The sequence below is a fragment of the Ciconia boyciana genome, chromosome 3 (genome assembly GCF_034638445.1).
Source record: "Ciconia boyciana chromosome 3, ASM3463844v1, whole genome shotgun sequence".
NCBI classification, from domain to species: Eukaryota; Metazoa; Chordata; class Aves; order Ciconiiformes; family Ciconiidae; genus Ciconia; species Ciconia boyciana.
This window is the reverse complement of record NC_132936.1, coordinates 24,405,027-24,421,920: the sequence shown is the minus strand read 5'-3', so window position 1 is coordinate 24,421,920 and position 16,894 is coordinate 24,405,027.

The window sequence follows — 16,894 nt, the reverse complement described above, 5'->3', positions numbered from 1 at the left end:
ATGACGTCAGTAGAAGTTTTGTTACAAACCCCGACAGGAGAGGGATAGAGCTTTCTTTGTACTAACTGTAACCTTGTCAATTTTATGCATGGTTCATAACATCTGCTTCAATGAACAGCAGCTGGCTAATAACTTGCCAAAATACCAGCTGAATTAGAAAGCTGTGAATCATGAACTCTAACAATTACATGCTCAAGAGATTCCATGAACATCAAAGCTCCATGTGTACCAGTATAGTGAGCATTTGTAGCACCAGTGTCCTACAGAAATTGAAATACTAGCAGTACATTCTGCAGTCTATACCATTATTCTCTGGTAAAAATGGTAAATGAGTAATTGTGGGCTCTGTGTTTGCGATTAGTTTTTGGTGGGTCAGTTTGGGCAAACTATTGGAATATATTTATTTCCTGTATTTGATAGACTGGTAATACAGCTCGTAATTTGTTGTAAAGTTGCCTAGTGCTTTGGTGGGTGTCCATCAGTAATCCACAAAATGAAATAGATTCACGTATAATTGTGACCTTTGTTGGAATCTTTTAGGACTTAAGCCTTTGAGGTAGGTGCTAGAAAGCCTTTGTGAAATATTAAGCAACCACTTTTCCAATTGGTTTTGTTTCCAATATAGAGGTCTTCAGAAGTCTTCAGAAACTTGCACACTCCGATTGTTGCTAAACATCTTATTTCATAGGAGCTTTTGGATTTAAGCGAATGCTAAGTTGAATTCTTAGGGCTGTAATTCATGACTAAATGTTTGACATAAGTATCCACATGAGGTACAGAAACTCCACTTAGGCATTTCCAATGTAGGCACTACAGTGTCTAAAAAAACAGCTACCTGGCCCCAGGAGTGTGATTCAGAACACATAATTTAGATACTTACACTTCTTATATGACACATGGGAAGGATGAAGTGATGAAGAGTGATTAATGACTATGAAGAGTGATTCAGAAAGATTACATGCTGAACATACATCTAAAGTAATCTATCATCAGAATGTTTTAATGCTTTCAAGCCACAATAGCTGTAGAAGGAGCTGCTGGAACAACATTTTGCAATTAGCCCAAATACTTAAGTAACCCAGGGAGTAGCAAGCCAATACTGAACTCCAACCTTAGCCTTAGAAAGCTGAAAGACATATTCCTTGCTTCTCAGATGAGTGCTTTACTCACTTGACTACAAAATATTTGCACAAGGCACCAGCCTTGAGCAGAGATGGAGAATCACTCTTCAGCCAAGCATGTAGTTATTAATGATCCAAATAAAGCAAATGAAATATAGAATGATTTTAGTTAAGCAGGCAGTGAACTAAACTCTGGGATGGCCATGTTTATACTGATGTGTTCATCAGGAATAGTCAGATTCATCCTTTCTTTTTGCCAATCTACAAAAGAAGGAAAATAAAATCATTAGATATCTGTTTTATTTTGGTAGTCATTTTAATGGCCCTTCTCTACATTTATTCCTGTGTCAGGTACTTCTGTGGTATCCTTTCTGAACACAGATCACGAAGGGAATGCAAATATGGAGCAGAATTTGGCAAGGTATTCCATGGCAAGGTCTCCTAAGGGTCATGACACAGTGGTTCTTATGTTTTCCTTGTGTTGTGATTTAACCCCAGCCAGCGACTAAGCACCACACAGCCACTCATTCACTCCCCCTCAGTGGGATGAGGGGAGAGAATCAGAAGGGTAAAAGTGAGAAAACTCATGCGTTGAGATAAAAACAGTTTAATAATTAAAATATAATAATAATAATAAATTGTAATGAAAAGGATAATAACAAAGAGAGAGAAATAAAACCCAAGACAGACAAGGGATGCAAATGAAAACAATTGCTCACCACCAACCAACCAATGCGCAGCCAGTCCCCGAGCAGCGGCCCCTCTGCCAACCTGCCCCCTAGTTTTATTGCTGAGCATGACGTCATATGGCATGGAATAGCCCTTTGGTCAGCTGGGGTCAGCCGTCCCAGCCTTGTCCCCTCCCAAATTCTCATGCGTCCCCAGCCTACTCGCTGGTGGAGTGGTGTGAGAAGCAGAAAAGGCCTTGACTCTGTGCAAGCACTGCTCAGCAATAACAAAAACATCCCTGTATTATTCACACTGTTTCCAGCACAAATCCAAAACATAGCCCCATACCAGCTATGACGAAGAAAATTACCTCTATCCCAGCCAAAACCCACACACCTTGAAAGACCTTTCGTGTTATACTGTAACACTGCATTTTTTCTTATCACAGCTGTACGGCAGAAGCATCCCACAGCCCTTTGGTGATGGATTAGTGCTCCCAGGTCCTTCTCACCTCAGCAGCTTCCAGAGCTGGTGAACTCCATGAGAGCAAAGGATTTTTTTTAGAGGTCTAAATGTAAATTAATTTTCACTTTGCCAACATTGGTCAACTCTCTGGTGACTGCTACAGTGCCTTTGTGAACAAAACTGACAGCCAGCCACAGGCATTTCCCAAAATTATTAGACGTGGGAGGCTTAAGTCAATTTAGGGCATGCATGAGAAAAGAATAGCTTCTTCTAGGAAATAGAGTAGGTTTTTGATTAACTCTGAAATATTGCCTGTGGGCAGTGAAGACCAAGTTGGCTCTGATTTATAATAGTTATGCCAAAAGGCTAAAGAGTACAACTTTTTCCTAACTATGAGGTAGACTTACCACAGCATTGCAAACCAGCAGTTGCCTCAAAACAGGTAAAACAATAGATATTTTAGTGGCAATTGCTTAAGTACCTGTAAACCCATATGTTCTACTATTATTATCTGGATGGAAGGTAAATGGGAGCTTCTACAAAGATGCCACCACAGATTGGTATTGCTGGTTTGACTATCATTTAGAATATCCGGAAACAGTTAGAATGGCTGAAAAGAGGTTCTGGTTTTGAACCTAGCAATACTGTACAGCAAAATTCTGTTACCCTCCACCTTTAGCATAGTGAAGTTAGCAAGAAGAAAGTAGATAAAAGTGGTATTGCACCAGGACCATGTACACAGGAATTTCCAGATATAAGGAATAATAAATTATGGACAAATTATTTATAATAAAGGAACCCCAAAGATACTCTCCCTAAAGAAAGCTGTCTAGTAGCACTTTCTGTTACCTAACGGAAATCCTCAAATCATCAATAACTATATCAAAGTCAGAATGGTTCAATAAAAGTTTTTGGCTTAAAAAAAACCAAACTCAGATGATGTATCCATATAACACAATGAAGGAAGATATTTCATTTCACAGTAACCCTGCAGAGTATTTAGTACTTCTAAAAGGAAACACTTTAAAATCTGCAGGATCATCTTTATCACACTTTTGAAAGAGGTAGACAAGGCAAACTCTGGCCAGATATGACGCACCTTGAGCTAAGGAGAGAACTGGAAGTCAAACTCTTTTTTATTTACATTTTAGCCAAGTCACTCTTATGCAATGGATGAGTACTGGCCCCTCACCTTTTCCATATATGTTTTTGAGCTAAACTGAAAAAACCCTTTGTGCTAATCTATGGTTTTAAAATGCTCTAGCTTAAATCTACTCAGCCTCTTGGAAAAGTGTTAATTTCTCTCTGAATCACGATCATGCTTGTATAGGTACTGATATACAGGAGAAAATAAGGAAATTATAACCTGCTCATGTCCAATCAGAAACAGGTATTGTTGTGCAGCACCTCATCTGGTAAGGTTAAGGTTACTTCTGTCTCCCAGGAATTTGAGTGGGTCACTTCTGCCGTGAGTAGCCAACCAGGGAACTTCTAGCCTATGGTGTCACAAGGTGAAGCCTACACAAAAGCACTGCTTAGAATAAACGAGACCTAGACTATACCTGCCCAACGCTATCTGATGCTGGCATAGCAAAGCAGAACAGGTAGTATTTATACAGAAGTTTTGCCCAAAAGGTATGGCCTACACCTATCCCATTGTAACTGTTGGCACTCAGCAAAGAAACAATGAAGCCCAGAGGCACTCTTAACTTTACATCCTTGCAGCATATTTGGGAGGAGGCCAGAAGGGGATAGCAATCCAGGTAATAACCCCCAATTGGCTTTAGATATGGAGAAGGTCAAAGAGATTGGTCTGGGGTTGCTTTGGACTAGTGAGGCCATTGATTTTTTGTAAAGACAATCGAAGTTAAAAAGCAATAAATGGATAAACAGTGGGAATACATCTACAGGTGTCCAACAGCTTGCAGAAGTGTGTTTGTGTTGTAGAACATAAATCTTTGACTAGAAATCAATATCCATCCACTATACCCCTAAATGTCAGATTTTATGTCACTGAGTGGTATGGTCTGGTCTCTCAGCTACCCCACCCTAAATTCACCATGACAATCAGGCCACACTTGCATGACCTGTCTCATCACGTTCTGAGAGCACCTATCACTAGTGTCATTTGTTTCTAGCAAAATGAAATTTTATTTTCCAAAGTACTTACTCAGAATGAGAATCAACACATCAATATTAGCTTGTCAGGTAAGGACTGGTAATGGTCTGTGAATACAGAAGTATATGTGTACAACATGTGTGCATACACATGCATTCAGAAGAGTGGGTTTTTTTCTAATAATTTTTTGCGTGCATTTTATGCTTTGCAAATTTAATACTATTTTTATATTTTTCTTTTTTTTTTTTTTTCCCAGAAGACTGTTGCACGTATAGCAACAGTTACTGGGAGTATTTAAAACTGTGTTAAACTTAAAATTCAGTAATTTGAAAAATATTATATTTAACAAATTACAAAATGTCTCAAGGCTGATAGAGAGGTTTCATTTAGGGCCAGTCACTACCACTAGCAATTTAGCAGAACACATTCCTGGAAAGTGAAAATGACCTTTCTTGATTGAACAACTTCCCATGGTTATTCCTCTGTCAGTGGGATGAAGAATGCTTTATGTGATGCAGCTGTTGAACATCACAGTAAATTACTCTAACCACTCTATTTGCCAGAGAGTCCTAGGGGTTTTTTAGTATGTTTTCTTTTTTATTTTCATTAAAAAAAAAAAAAAATTATATGAACTAGCTGTACTTAGAAATTCTTCTGTTAACCGCCTTAGAAAATGGAAGCTTCTGTCACAGAGTAACTGGTAGTAATACAAGCATATTTACTATAACTGCGTGCCTAAGCCAAATCAAGGAAGGAGAAAGGGTTGTTTAAATTCTGTCCCTGTTCACTTCTTGGCTGCTTTTTTAATGCTGTTAACAATTTGCAAACTGTGATAAGTCTGGATAGAAAATGTGCTAGTACTGCAAGTAATTTTTACACAGCCAGCCCCTGTAAAGGGAGGGCTTTTAATTACTGTTAGTGGGCTAGGCTGGAAATATTATCATTGAGACAAAATTTCTTTTAAATATTAACAAGCTTTTGAATCATTTGTTCTCGGAAACAAAGACCACCAAATCCATCCTTAAAGAAACAGTTGGAAGTGGTATAGGGATAAGGTATAAATAAATAAAGAAGAATTTGAGCAGAATTAAAGTGCCCAATGACATGCTTATGATTCAGTCCTTTCTTTTTGCCCTTTCCTTTTTCCTCTGCATCTAGTCTTACCTGTGCTTCTGCTATTCAGCTACCACTTCACTTGATACAAATTTGAATACCATTGCTAATGAACCCTTTTAAAATTCCCTACAGTACTAACTTTCTGCACAAGCCCAGAAACACGATGTTTGAACAGTGCTGTGACTATCTACTGCCTTAACAAGGCACAGGAATCAGGAGGAATAACCCCTACAGGCTCTGAGGGACCCTGATCTCAGATTGGCCCTGATTCACTCCAGTAGGATCAGGTACCTTTCAAAATAAAGCTGTAATAACTTTTTTTTAAGAACAGTGGTGATGACACTAACCCCAAATATAGGAGCTTTATATAGAGGTTACAGAATCCTCTCAGAAATGTGTATAGATGGGCTAAATTCTCTCCTCAGACTTAGGAGGGTTAAAAGCTGTTTGGAACATTAAAATTCCATATGGAATTTACTTAAATAGAGCTCAGTTTTTCATTGCTATCAGTACCTACACAGCAAATTACTTTTGTAATAATTTTCTGTCTAAATGTTTATATATTTCCTCATCATCATAGGATTTATTTTCATTTTATCCTTTCCTGCCTCTATTTTATCATGTTCCTTTAGGTGGAAAGAAATTATTTCCAAAATCTTGAAATGGCAGATGCTTCACTTTAAAAAGCGTGGCTCTAATTTTAGATTACTGAAAGTGGGAATTTCAAAGGAAACTAAATTGCTTAAGCTCACCAGGTTCAGTAACTTTCAAAGGGATTTTTACTTTGTCCCTTACGTACTTTTAAGAATCCTTCCTCTGATCCTAATTTAAACACTTGTATTAAAGTGGTAGGTTTTTAGAAACAGTGAGTAACAAGAGTTTCCACTGACTTCAGTAGGAACTCATTAGCTCAGAAAGTAAGGCCACTTTTATCGAAGTGTCGGAATTTCAGCACTCAGATCTAAAGAGTTTGACTGAAATGTTTAAAGTCAACCTGTGAATTCAGAAAAAAAAAACCATAACCATGGATAAATAAAAAATTTAAAAGTAAATCTTGAAAGATTTCCCCAGTGTGGTGTGTAATGAGCTCCTTGTGGAAATGCAAAGTAGCAGACAAGGGCTTGGCACATGCCTCTTACAGGGGGAAACATGAAAGAAAAACCACCTTGGAGCTATTCTGCAAGGGCTATTCCAGCCTTATGCCTAAAAGTTGATTCCATTGATAGGAAGCGAATAACAGGGAAGCAGTAGAAGTGAGAATGTCCCATGAAGCCATTTTAACCTGATTTCCTCAGGAACTGAGACTTATGTGAGCATGTTATCTCTGTGTATTTGTGTGTATTCAAATATTTTTCACGCAATTTACCAAGTTCAAATACATTTTTATGGCAAATTCTCAGGCTTCTAAGATTCATGAAAATATGCAGCCTGATGAAAGACACTGACCGCATCACTGTTCCCATGTAGGTAAAGTATGCCTCATAAAAGGAAGGAGGAAGAGACCTCATAAATACCCTCACACTGGAATAATTTAAAGCCCAAATCACATCTTATTGTATACACTAGACAGTGACAGTGACTGAAAAGTGGAATCTTCTGCAAATTCCAAATGGGGGGTTTATGCCCATATATAATTCATTGGAAAAACCAGTCAGTTGAATCCATCAGAGAGAAGGCTTCAGTTAATAAAGGTGGCCATAGACATCTCAGCCTATCTGAGAAAAATTAGATTGTTTAGTGAACCAGATCTTAAAACTAGCACATGGAGACACTAAGAGTAGCACAGTCAAAACATACTGATACTGGCTCTGCTAGAGAAGGTCCAGCACAGACATGCCAAGATGCACAGCATTTGCAAAGAGCTTCCAAGGAGACCACGGCAAAAATTGTTGCTTTTATTGCCTGTCAATTAGTAATTGCAGGACTTAATGATATGAGGTTCTCACTAACCAAGCTGGTGAAAAAGAATTATCTGACTAAATTATATTATCTACCTTTTCTAGGTAGCTAAGGCTTTGTAAGTTCATAAGGTGTAAAATGAACCATATGAAGAGGTAGATGAAAGAGTAGTGGGCGTCAGGACCCAGAGGATTTCTCCAGTCCTAGCACCGTGCATGTGAGGATGCCAGTAGCCAGACACACAGGCAGGCGCACACAGTACTAACATGGCCAACCACACAAATCAAGACGGACAGAACGCAATGCCTTTACCAACATCCACATAAACACAAACTGCTCACATAAATGTGAACATCACAGATTGCCTGATCGTCTTCCTCCTCTCTGGCTGACGAGGCCTTGGGTTCACTAGGGTTCACACACACACACACAGAGAGCCCATATGTAGCTGGTTTCAGACAATTGAACTATCCAGACTTCCCAGAGCCCTAGGCCCCCTGTCATGGTTTAACCCCAGCCGGCAAGTAAGCCCCACACAGCCGCTCACTCACTCCACCCCGGTGGGATGGGGGAGAGAATCAGAAGAGTAAAAGGGACAAAACTCATGGGTTGAGATAAAGACAGTTTAATAGGTAAAGCAAAAGCCATGCACACAAGCAAAGCAAAACAAGGAATTCATTCACTACTTCCCATGGGCAGGCAGGTGTTCAGGAAAGCAGGGCTCCATCATGCTAACAGTTCCCTGGGAAGACAAAACGCCATCTGAATATCCCCCCTTCCTTCTTCTTCCCCAGCTTTATATGCTGACCATGACATCATATGGTATGGGATATCCCTTTGGCCAGTTGGGGTCAGCTGTCCCAGCAGTGTCCCCTCCCAACTTCTTGTGCACCCCCAGCCTACTTGTTGGTGGGGTGGGGTGAGGAGCAGAAAAGGCCTTGACTCTGTGTAAGCACTGCTCAGCAGTAACTAAAACATCCCTGTATTATCAACACTGTTTCCAGCACATATCCAAAACATAGCCCCATACTAGCTACTATGAAGAAAATTAACTCCACCCCAGCCAAAACCAGCACACCCCTTGACCTCATGCTTTCTCAGTCCAGTTGCTGGCACTCAGACCTCTTACCCTACTCACCTGCTAATCTGGCTTCACATTTGTTTGTGCTCACACACAGGCTCAGAGTAGAGAGCACACTCACACAGGTGACACCTAGATACAGGATTTATTCAGTGTAGGACAGACTGCTGTGATCAAGTACAAGGCTCAGTCAGACAGAAGCATACTGACCAGCCACCTGTTTACATGCAACTCAGTCTCTTTTACACTCTTGTCCCTCTGTTTTCCAACATTTCTTTGTCCCCAGTCCACCTTGATCTCACCCTCTTACTGCCTTTGGTGTTTCCCCATAAACATAAGTCTTGCACATTCCCACAGTCCTTTGATCCTTGCCAGGTCTTTGAGTTTAACTTGCTTTGCTTGATTTAGTCAGGCAACCTAATGAACTGGAGCCACCATAGGCATACCTGATATGCTCTTAGTCTGAAGGCCAAGATCAACCTAACAACCTGCCCTGTATGTTACCCACCAAGGAGAAAACTAGTACAAAAATAGAACTTCTGCTTTAGATTCCATATCAGCTATGAGTGGATGTCTACAAAAAGCTGAGAAGCTGACATAAAGATGTTATTCCTTATTTCCCTTCAGAAGACAGCATTAAAAGGCAGCTAAGAATGCACTTAACTTTTTCTTAATTTCACCTTCCAAACAAGCAATTATTGCATTTCTTTCAAGGATAATATCTGATTACTTTCCTACCCATTTACAATTTGAGCAATGACAAGCAGGAGGTAAGATGGCCCAATCAGAAGAATTTTGAATGAAAATGTGGTCCAGACAATGACAAAGTTTGTGCAAACAATCTAGAGCATTCATTTACTAATAACATACTTTCTTAGGCATAATTTGTCTAAAAGAAATAAGATCAGCACTTCAGTTACAAATTCATATTTTAAAGCACATTTTATGACTGCCTATCACATCATAAAATACACCCGTCATAAAAAAGCATAATACTTTTATGACCCAGTTCTATTGTGAAATAACCAGATTTTTTAATAAATCTCTCTATTCTCTTCTATTATGTTAAATAGTGCACAACAATATCTCCAGAAATTGAGGGATGAAATAGGTTCTTAAAGACGTGAAGTATGCATAGTTCATCATCTGGCTTGGTAATGAGAAATATAACCAGTATATTCCAAAAGCTGAGTGGAAAGTGTGTGACAATTTCTTCTTAGAACTGCATCCACTAAACAATCTATGGATGCCAGAGAACTGGGACAGTGCACTCTCAGGCTGGAGGAGGATTGTTTTCTAGGGCTATGTAAACTCATGGAGCACCGCATGCAGAGCTATGTTCCCCCACAGTGGTATCCACAGTCCTGTGCAGGACAGGATAGATGGGAAAAACAGCAAATGCACAGCTGCCCACAGTTGCAGACTCTGAGGATGAGGGGTTGAAGTCTCCAGAAAGCCCAGTCTCCAGCGGGCTGAGGCTTCCACTGCTGCTTTATGTCTATGTACTCAAGTATAGCCAAGGGTTTGCTGTTTTTTCACTGCACTGCCATAATATTACCAAATTTGCCACTGTGTACATAACTTTTCCCTAAAACCTTGTGGAGCAGTTTATGTTACAGCTTTGTAACCATCCCTTACATTCAGGAAGAGGAGTAATTCTATATTAAGTAAGTCATGCTAAATTTTGTCAGTATAGAAACCCAACGTAATACATTTTTAAACGTATTTTAATTAATAAAACATGCTCTCTGTAAAAATGAGGAATACTCTGCAGCAAAGCTTTCTGGAAAACAGCAGTTAGAAAATTTAGCAATATCTCTCCTTGCCTTCTTTTAAGAATGGGTATATTCAAATGATAACACTCTGTAAATAATGAATAAGTTATTCCAGGATGAGACTGTGGAGAAAGTAGTGGGCATTTCCAGTTCTTCTGGCAAACTAAACAAAAACTTGATATATTTTATTTTTTAAATCAATCACTTTATCTGAAAGACTGCTTAGCAAAGTGGTTATCAATATACTGCAGATTTTGAAAATGAAGCTTTAAGAGGAGCAAAGCCTCCCAGTGTAACAGGTACGCTTCGCCTCCCCCTCCCCCTCCCCGATAAAGATGGGAGCTTTAACATGGCGATCACCGGCTTTTCGCGCCTCGTTTTTGCGCCTTTTGTGCTCTGCCGTGCCCCAGGCATGCGCACACCTCGGCAGCGGGAGCAGCCCTTGGTCACCAGGCGGGGTCCACAGCCAGTGAGGCACCTTGCCTCGGAGAAGCTTCTAGATCATGACCAATTATGACCACCGCTCAGATCCGACCCAGGGTATAAATGGGGCGCCGCCGGAGCCCCCTTTTGAGTGGTCTTCTCAGAGCAGTGGGCCTGTGTTCAGGACCTCTCCCCTCGGGTTGGGACACCACCTGAGGAAACTTCCTGGGGTTGAGTGCCCTCCCCTCCTTTGGTGAGTGATTCCTTCTGGATATAGCCTGGAGTGAGCCCTTGGGTGAGCAATTGTGTCTTCTGGGTGCCCACGAGGGAGAGAGAGTTTCCCCCTTGTGAGTGAGTGTGCATGCACACTTGGATCATCGTTCTTGTGTGTATTGACGTGTAGTAACAATACCCTGACTGACACCTGGAACCTGTTATGTGTCAAATGTTATCAGCCTGTTGATTGGGTTTGGTTTATCCTTGTTTCTTGTTGGTTTCTGTCATGTGGTTTTGGCTGTTTTGGGAAATAAAGTTGTTTGAGCTTGTCTCTCATTTGAGTTAGCTTTAGTGTACCTCTGTGACACCAGAGATCCCTGAGAAACCTAGACCAGGAGGAGAAGCCAGCTCTCCTGTGCACCAGTGTCACAGTCTACCCAGTCATTAGTTTGCTACGACCATGTACATCACAAGGAAACAACAAAAACTTTCTTGTGGCACTCAGATGTACATTTTTCTAAAAGAAAATTAACATCCTAGTAGTGAATTTCATTAAAATGGGATATCTTGGAATGAAAAATGTATAACTCTTTTCCTGAAGAAAGAGAACCTATTTTAGGCACTTGCAGCATCTTTAGCCTTAGAGCACCTCAATATATATTTATTTGCGCTATGCTCAGAAGGTAAAGAAATATTAGTCCAGGCTTAGACATAAAGAACAATGACAAAACAGAGATTGAGTGCTTCACCCAAGTTATGTACAAAACAGATTAATCTTATTAGTGTAGTAACCTGAGGTTATTGTATTTACAGTTGTAATCTAATTGGAGTAAAAACTTTCTATAATGTCATCTAATCCTGATCAGAACAATTTCAGGTGTTTAAACATTATCTGTTAAGGCAGTATAACCATTGTCAGCTGGCGATTCATGGTCCTCTTCATTGGTTTTAAGAGCCAGTAACAAGCTATATATACTTTGTATACATGTTTGCATCATGTATTTTTCCAAAGTTGTAAGCTCATACAGTATGAAAAATAAATATATTTTGCTTTAGTAAAACAGAAATAAATTTTATTGATTATTTTTAAAATCTGATAAAATGAAAGATACATTTCTCAACAAAAGTACCAAAAAGCCATCTGTGGGAGGGAAAAGTTGCTAACTAGTCCATTAAATGTAGGAGAATTCCTAATGAAAGAGTTTTATTTATGTATCTCTGAATTTAGCTAAGAGTGTGGCTATCTCTCCACGTGCTGAAAAGATGCAGTAAGTAACTATAAATATTTCAACAGCCTGATCCCCTAGCAAGACCTTAGGCATGACATGGAATAAAACATGTTAAATACTGCACATGCTGGTCTAAAATGACCATTCTGTAGCTTTTTTCCTTAGTCAAAAATGTATTGTATTTGTACTCTTATGATATTGCAGGGTTTTTTTCCCTTCGATGGCAGAGTTTAATTTTATTAAAATGGATTACTATAAATTACCTTGCAAAACTGATTTTACGTAAACGTAACTTTCACAATTATGTTTTATCTTGCCACCTTTACTGTGTTATTTACCTACTTCAGGCTCTCAGTTAATAAAAAATGTATTAATGTTTAGATGAAATCAGCTTGACGTCCTCAGCCCATGTATCACATGCCAGGTAAACTTCCATCAGGCTTAATGGGTCAGAAACAGTAGCTTTTCCTAAGTTGGAAACTATTGCAACATCAGCTCCAAAATTTTAAAAAGAACTTTGTATAATGGTGGATCTGATTTAGCTTAACAGAAGCAGTGATGAACAATGTCTGCCTTTGAGATAAAGGACTGACTATAAAGCAGATGAGTTAATTAAGTTATACATATATGTAATGGCAAGACTTCATCAGCCCTCAGGTCTGTTCCCTCAGTACCTTCTAACCATGCTGGTAGCAACACCTAAATATGGGTTCAGAGAATTTCAGCTATAGGACAGTAAAAACAGAATCTGTTTCTGAGGACTGATTGACCCTTGTCACATCTGGAATCTTGTTACTGCGGTAAGTATTTCTTGGAACTCATTAACAGTCTGAAATGCAAATTGTCTATTGACATTAACTTCATTAAAACATTACAGATTAAATAATAACAATATCTTAGAAAGTTTCACTGAGATAATAGACTAAGGTATAATATTTATAAATAAATCACTAAAAGTATATCGTGTCTGGAGGCAATAGTCTTTCCGCCCTATGAAGAAATTCTAATCTACTGAGCCATATACTAAATAATGAATTATTTAGCCTTACTCTGACTTGAAAGACTCCATCCGCTCTGATGTTGTTTTCACACTCATCTTCCTCTATCATACCATCTTTCCAATATTTCTATAATAGGAACTATTTTTCACCAGGAATAGTTTTTCACCAGAAATATGATCTATTTTTGTATTTGAAGCCAGCACAGTCATATACAACAAGTAATTGTCAGTGCTCAGTTCTGCATTCTTTCTAGTAATCATATGTCTCTAGAGTCATTGAAATACTTGTCAACTGTGCCACTAAATTGGGTCACGTAATGTGAAAAACATCAAAGCTGGTCTTTGTATCCTCCAAAACTAACTCTTAAGAAATTCATATTATGTTTCTGTATAATTACAGCTTAAAAATATACCCAAAATTCTGTCATCTTTTCCTCTGGGATGCCTTCAGGGCTTTGCAGTGATCTCTGGATCTTGAAGCTACTGTAATTTATATGAAGAAGAAAAGATGCAACAGATTTCCTATAAAATGAATATAAAATTCCTTTCCTCTTCACTGTTTCAGAGCAACTTACAAATTTAGAGTTTAAAAGGACTACTGTTAACATGTTAAAGTAATCTGACTCACAGGAATGATAAAGATATATATTTCAAAATTTCTTCTGCAGATATAATTTAATTTCCCCTGACTTGCATGATTTTTCATAACTTTTCATTTTGTCAGTTTGTTTAAATATTGTATAACTGATGTCAAAATACTAAATAGCCACTTCAACTACAGTTGCATTACTGACAACATATAACTTTTTTTGCTTACATTTTTAAATTTTTTTTTTTGCAATTAAACAAAATGTCCCTCCCAATGTATACTTTATTACATATATATATATTTAATTTTTTTTCTTTGAAAGATAGCAGGTCATTTAAAAAAATTAAGTTTTTTTGCTAGGAAAGTATAGCAATACAGAAGTTAAGGGACATGCCTGGGTTGTAGTATTAGTTCTATAAATAGATTTAGACAGATTTTCACACTCACTGAGGAAGTTAATTCACAAATGGCCTGATCTAATTCTCATTCAAATCAGTAGCAGCCTTTAGTAGGCTTTTCTGCATCTCAGTTATACCCCTGTAAATGGAGGATATCTCCTTTACTCACAAAAGTGATGTGAGGATGAATGTTTAATAATTTATCAAGAGTCAGACAGTGCTCAGAGGTAGGTCGTAAAAGCAACCAAACAGCTCCATTCTATATCTCTTACTGAAAATACTGCACAAGGTCCAGCTCTTCTAAGTTTGTGCCATGGCTGGGGAAAAAGGAACATCTCTTGGACAACCCTGAAAGACTCCTATCCCTTTTCTTCAACAGGGCAGGAAACTCAGATGTGTTACAGTGACTGCTTCAAACCTGTGGGAAATTAAATACGTTCGGTGACATGGTTCTCACACTTTATGTCTATCCAACCTTTCTAATTATCTGTATACATCTGAGACTTGAGCCAGACTCCCAAATATGCCCTCAGTTCAGCTAGTGCTTTAGTGCTATATCCAGATACAGTTGTTGGATGTGAAGCAGAAAAGGCTTTGTCTATAGTGGTAAGCACTGCTGGGAACTATTCTCTGGCCCTGATGGCAAACTGCAGCAGAAATTTCATCCAGATATCTAATCTCTCTGTGCAAATACAGGATGGTTTCATTCATACTACTTATTCGGGGTGGTTCCTGTCTTTTGATATCCTTTAAATGTGGCTGTGTATTATCTGGATGAGTATTAGCAGGCACAGGCCAAAACCATGTGAGGCACGGTGCCAACAATTAAATGGTATTCTAGACCAAGGTGCAGTGCTCAAGGATGTGCCTTGCCCCTATGCAGTTTACCACCATAGCTGCACCCAGACTGCCCACAAAGCAACAGACTGAGCAATTTCTGGCCTCAAACTGGGTATTGGTAGAACTGCTAAGCCATGGGATGAAATTGATGTAGAGGTTACAATTCTTCTTACAAAAATTTATTTTCTAGGCTATTAATGTGTTCATGTTACGGTACAGATTCAGTACATCTAAGTGGTGACTTAGTCTTTTTATTAAAGCTGCTAACACCACTCTTGCTGTCAGACAAGGCTCTGAACTGGCCTTTTTATTGAATCATAGAAAACAAAGCACACTTTCTCATCCAGTGGGGTGAAAGTAGATTTTGATAAAGACAGTACAATCAAAAATTCAATGTTTATCTAAGCAATCTACTCAAACAGATAAAATATCTGTTAAAAAAATACAATTTTAATTATATTCAGATTAGCAGCTAACAGTAATTCGATGTAGAACTTTTCATTATAAAATAATAAGGTAAATTGATAATATCTTTGCACTTCGATATGAGATGCAATTCAATACTAAATTAAAGACTGCTTTCATGAAATCCAGATATTCCACAGTTAACATAACCACAGCTTATGCTCTGGTTAACATTTAAAACAGCTATGTGTCTGTAGCTCTGTATCTTCATATATTTATGTCTGGTTTATTTCATTATTAGCTTTATTGTTTATAAAGTTGCTTCTTTTTCAGGTACACCTGTGAACTTAGTAGCCAGAGTGAGAGATCTACAAATACCACAATGCATCACTGAAATGCTAGTACTTGATAAAGAACATTTTGTAGCTTTTTTATTCAAATAAAACAAGGGCAAGTTGATCAACAGTGTACTTAAAAGTGACTAATTAAGCTGGCTGAACATAGATACTAAGATTACAGAAACTAATCATCATATGATTCAATGACTGAGATTGTCATAATTACTAGACGTTACTTCCAGAAAAGAACTACACTTACAGGGAAAAAATAAAAGAAAAAAGAAAAGAAAAAAAGCTGTTCAGAGGCCAAATTCTAGCTTTGAATAAAAGATATTTATCTTAAGGTTTTTTGGTTAAAAATAAAATATTTCAACACTTATATGATTAAACATAAGTTGGGAAATTATTGGATTGCAATCATATCTTCTATCTAGAAGAGGTTTTCTTTTTACATTTAGGAGGACATGAGAACGTACCATTTCTTAAATAATAAAATGCAGTATTGAGTAAATTTTTACAGCTTGAACTGCCAGAGTGAAAAAGTGTGTTAGAAATGTTAATTACTTGCTTTATTGCTCTAATAGTCCAGTATATATGTTTATTGACATATTTAATTGATATATTGCCTTATTTCCTGAGGTCTTGAGCACCTGGAGCCTATACTGATACCTGAAAATTAGGACCCTTCACACCATAAAGAAAGAAGAGTTATTTCTTTTAAAAATAGCCAGCATCTGATTAATATTATGTGGTTTCTTTTAAATCAGCAGCATAGGTATCATTAGGGCTTTTTAGGGAATGAGTCAGATCCTGATAATTGCAAAGTTAATTTAACTGTGAAATGAAGGTATTTGTGTGTGCCAGCAAATGTCCTCTAGTAGTCTATGGGCAATAACCTCAAATGGCATAAATCTGCATAGGTCTATTGAGTTGTGGATTTACACCATCAAAGATCCTAGCCCCATGTTAAACCCCGCGATTCTTCATAGTGTCATTTACATAGATTAGTGAATTATAAGAATGGAGTTATCACAGAAATTTCCCTTCCTTTGTTACAACCTTAGTTTTTATTATAAATGACCAAGTCTTTCTCAGACAGAAAAAAAGCAAAGAATTTAATAACACATCTTTAGCCAAACACAAACTCATATCAACCTGTTTCTGAAAGCCTTTAGGGATTACAGAATTCTTATATCTAGAGCTACAAATGT